This window comes from Labeo rohita, unplaced genomic scaffold, assembly GCF_022985175.1.
Source record: "Labeo rohita strain BAU-BD-2019 unplaced genomic scaffold, IGBB_LRoh.1.0 scaffold_2489, whole genome shotgun sequence".
Taxonomy (NCBI): domain Eukaryota; kingdom Metazoa; phylum Chordata; class Actinopteri; order Cypriniformes; family Cyprinidae; genus Labeo; species Labeo rohita.
Genome location: NW_026128758.1, coordinates 1,847 through 7,007, shown reverse-complemented (window position 1 = coordinate 7,007; position 5,161 = coordinate 1,847). Strand labels below are relative to the sequence as shown.

Genomic DNA, 5,161 nt, shown 5'->3' with positions numbered 1-5,161 from the left:
AGCAGTTTGTGAGTGAATGCCATGACAAACCAAATCACACTAAACCAAAAGCTTTTTGAAATAGAAGCAGACCACTGTCAATAGTCAAAGGATAATGAACCATAAACGATGCAGCAATGCTTCACTGTCTCAATTATTTTCTGTTTCTTCATCTGTGAGTGTGTTTACAGGTTAGAGCGGATACAGTATGTACTTAGATTAACAGTGCAGAGTTCATTAATCTTTTTTTGTGTCAGTCTTCCAGCTCACTGGGTTGCTGTAGTTACACATGATTGAGTCACCAAAGCAGTTCAGTCTTAGAGTGTAGATATCAGATGAGGCCACTTTCTCTTGTGAACAGCTGCTATCATAGATGGAGCTGATGATAATATTATGTCCATTACATGTAAAGCTACAGGGGTAAGGACTCGACCAGCTTGAGTTTACAATCAGGACAGGAGCTTCCACTGCATCTGAAACACACACATATTAAAAAAATTTAGGTCACATTCACAGATTTAGGAATGCCAGAACTTGACAGTTTAAAACTTGAGTAAACCAGAACTTATTCATTTTATTTTGGGGGTGTACTAGAACATGCTCTCACGCATAGTGGTTTGAAAAATGAGTTATTTTTTGTACATAATTTGCATTATTACAATACCTTTCTCCCCAGCCTGGCACAAATGGCTCTATTAGTTCAGGGTTTGATGAAGGCCTGCCTTTCAAAAAATTAAATGTTTTGTGATTGGCTAGCTGTCCCAGTGCTTTGTAACTGGCAAACAGCCATGGTGTTTCAGTACTGCCATATCGCTTGACAAAGTAGCAAGTTCCTTCTACTCCATTATAGGTAAGGATATATTAAGGTATAGTTGATGCTGCAGTAGTGTTGCGTCCTATCAGTCTGTGAGATCACCAGTACATGATATTATCATGCTAATTTATTTATTTATTTATATACTTAGTTTCATTGCCCAAAACCAGCTCCAGCATAAGCAGCCTAATTTTTTTTAACATGAATAAATTTGTATTTAACATGACAACAATTGAATAAACACACTGTACCAATTATAATGCTTTCCTTAGTTGTTCAAAAAGCAGCTACAGAAAGCGAGCAAAGATCATTAACATTATCAAACAACATTATCACTGATTAGCCTAGCTTAGTGTAGTGCAAGTTTATGCATAAAAAAAAAAACACTCACATTATAAGTGAAGCTATCTACACTGTATGAAGAATAAATCTCTTACCGCACACGTCTGCGGCACGTTACGGCACCAACACAGCCACTGAAGCAGATCGCAGCTGCTCTATTAGTCAGTGCTTGTGTTTATACCAGCCGCGCCTTGGCATGTTTTTACCCCCTATACTGCACACGTCTCTGGTGCATTACAGCTCTGCTGTGGCCACCGGAGCTGATCGCAGCCACTTTAGTCAATGCTTGTGTTAATACCAGCTGTGAAATGAAAATATCGAAAAACGAAAAACTAAATATCTTCCTGAAATATCTTCTGGACTTTGAAAATTGTGACTTTGTAGATTTTTATGTGCCCAGACATGCACATAATGAACCAGAAGTCTCGTCCATAGCCTTACTTTCACACTGAAGAATAACATGGATATTAATTAAACCTGACAACCCAGGCTTTTTCAACACACCTGATTCAGAAAACCAACTCGTTAAAAAAGAGCTCCATGCATGAACTGTGTTCTGATTGACATGGTCCCTACATAGTGATAATTGCTCCCTAATTGCTCCCTAACAGGTGGGACAGTTATAGTTCAAAGAATAAGTTACCCAAGAACAAACTACATCATTAAGCTCATCAAAATCAGCAGATAAATCTATAAATGCATTTCATATAGTGCAATCAGAATGTCCTTGTAACATCTCAATAGCATCGTCCAATATAGTAAAATATAGCAGGTTTTGAAGTTAGAGGAAAAAAAACATTATACGAATGGGAAATACGAACAGCTCTAATTTATATTGTTTTCAAATAAAACTGCAACTGAATATAATTAACAAATGACTACTAACAGTTACATTATGGATTAATAAGCAGTACACATCACACTCACCTATAACAGATACTCTGTATGTGACAATATTTTTGTCTGATTCTCCAGCTGCTATTGCTGTGAAGAGCCCACTGTCTGTCTTCTGCATGTTCTTCAGTGTCAAGGAGAAGGTTTTATCATTGAAATCCACTCTGTCCTTGTAGGAAGAATGAAGTTTTACTTTTGTGGATTCACTTGTATATTTAACTATATTCTCTGATTTATCATTTCTCCAGTATAAATCATCAAACTCTGGTAGTAGTTGTGTCTCTAAATCCAGTTGAACAGAAGCTCCCGTCTGCACAAACACAGAGATCTCGGCACCGACCCTGAGGAGAAAGAAAATAAGGCTTTATTTAAAGGACAAAGTTTAGTAGCTGTTTGCTTATTTATGCCGCTATAAATTATAGGTGTTATTAAATCCAAGTATTTAGGATATGCACTAGCCCTGCAGTGTCCTCCGCTATTTTACCAAACTATTGATATTAATATACTGTAAATGGTATTGGCTCATGCCATATCAATTATAAAAGATATATTGCACAAACCCAATATAAAACCCAACCCCACTAAACATTAAGACATTAACACAAACATTTCAGAGGACATTTTAAAACTCCCCTTTCACTTTAACAAAATAAAAACATTAATTAAAGATTTATCATAGTAAAATTATAGGATTTTGTACCTTTGTTGTATGTAAGAAGAACTAATGACAGGAGCAGCCTAAGTGCCATCACAGCAAACAAAAACATGCAAACAAACAATGTTTCTCTGTGGGTCTTTCAGTAAAGGAAGTGGCGGCACTAGGGCGGGGCTTGATGGGCCTGTAGCAGTGTTGCTAACTTACCAATTTTGTTGCTAGATTTAGCAATTTTCAGACTGACCTAGCAACTTTTTTCCCCAAATAGCACCTAGCAACAAACTTAGCTATTTTTAAAATGTATTTGGTAACTTTTGAAAACTGACTCTTAACCTTAATTTAACTCTTAATTTTTCCTCTTAACCAAGCAGTTACTAAGCAGCGCCTAGCAGCACACACATTTCGTGTAAAACAAGTTTCTAGTTGCACTTGTTAAATAATAATCATTCATTTATGAAACACCTTAGATTGTTCCTAATTGTTAATCAATTAGGTACACTGATCTTATATCGGCGTCTATCTATCTAACTGATTTTTTTCCCCCCACCCCTATTTAATGCCACAGACAAAAAAAATTAAAATATGCATTTTTCGAAGTTGCTGTATATAAAAACACAGGTGGCTGAATTTGCATGCTGTTTAGATAGGTTAAGCTTAGGCGTTCATTACTTTCTCTCAATTTACTTACCATTTTTAGCACCCCCTCTGAACTGTTAAGCTCACCCTTAGCACCCCCAACAAAAAAAGTCCTGGAGTCACCACTGTGTGAGAGGTAATGTGACCTCAGCCTCATAAACACAGAAGAATCTCTGTATTGTTTCCACTTGTCATTACTGTAAGAGGCAACTTCAATGTTCATTCAGATCTAATATTTGCACATTGCTTATAAGCAACTAAATTTCATAGCTATAGGCTGGATATGCATAGTGGATGTATCATTATTTTAAATGTGACCTTAATGTTGACAAAAGTCAGACCCCTGAACTGGGAGTTGATGTAGAGGTCTCCATTAGGTAGCAATCTAAGAGCTGCTGTGAAATGGCAGTTGTGTAATGCTATTTTTAGCATTGGCTTGCTTTATTGTCAAAACATGGCTGCTTACAGAAGTCTAAATCTGACTTCCTGATTTTAGTTCCTGACTTGGACTGGCCCCACACTTTTAAGTTGTTAAACTGCTTAAGTCATTATTTATTATTGCACACATAATAATTTGTTACCACAAATTAAGAATCTGTACCTATTAATTAATTTGTTTTGATAATGTAAATTTAATTTTCATTTAATTAAAACAAGGGAACAAATTAACATCAAAACAAGAGCAGCTTGTGAGCAGTGTTGGGGCTAGTTACTCAAAAAAGTAATATATTACATATTACATATTACTCTCAAAAATAGTAATGCCTTACTTTACTTTATTACTCCCTGGAGAAAGTAACTAGTTATATTACTAGTTGCATTTTTTTTTCTTAATTACTCTATAATTGCCTGAGATGCATCAGATGGAGGGAGAACATACAAAGGAGGAGTGTTCTTTAGGGTCTTTATTACGCCAACAACAGACTGGCACTGTCTAGCACAAATAACTACTTTCAAATGAAAGTTTTTGCTGCTTGGGGCTGCTCGTTCATGTCACTCTGTCGCTTCGCAACGAGCTTGATGTGTCTGTGCTGTCGCTGCAGGTGCTTCTTCAAGTTAGAGGTAGAGTTACAAGCGGTGGAGAGCAGCTTTCTCCCCGGGCAGAGTGTGCATTTCACCGTCAAGTTATTTTCCTTCCGTTGAACATATTCAAAATAATGACTGAATCTCCACCCGTTGAAACTAGCTTTCTGTTGCTGGGAACCTTCCTCTGAAAAAGAGCTTGCCGTTGTTGACGCTTCCATTTTTCCCCATCTGTCTTTGCGGGTGCCGCTCTGCTGCCGGCTGCCGGGTGTCGACCAATCGGTGATGGTAAATGATACCTCGTGCCAAACCCAGACCAATCACTGTTCCATTTACGCCCCTCTCCCCTTCCCTTCTGTTCTCTGTGTTGTGTGCCTTGTGTGTGATGAAGGTGCTACTGGCAAATGTAACGCAAGTAGATTAACAGTGCAGAGTTTGTTCATCTTCATTATGTCACTTTTCCAGCTCACTGTTGTAGTTATAATGGAGTCACTTACTGCAGCTCAGTCTTAGACTGAGTGTTAGATCAGATGACGTCACTTCCTCTTATGAACAGCTGTTACTATCATAGGTGGAGCTGATGATAATGTTATTTCCTTTACATGTAAAGCTACGGGGGTCAGGACCAGTTTGAGTTTACAATCAGGACTAGAGCTTCCACTGTGTTTGAAACACACACATATCAAAACGCTTTAGGTCACATTCACAAATTCAGTGATGCCAACTGAACTGCAATTCAAAACTTGAGTAAACCAGAACAGGACACTTGTTTATTCATTTATTTAATATTTATTCAAGCATCACATCTTTCATACTTT

The 5,161-nt window shown here is 37.4% G+C and overlaps 1 pseudogene; it reads right to left on the bottom strand.

Annotated features, from left to right (window-relative positions):
- Positions 1-6: 6 nt before the first annotated feature.
- On the bottom strand, positions 7-4,740 carry LOC127159775 (uncharacterized; annotated as a pseudogene).
- Between the last annotated feature and the right edge of the window lie 421 nt (positions 4,741-5,161).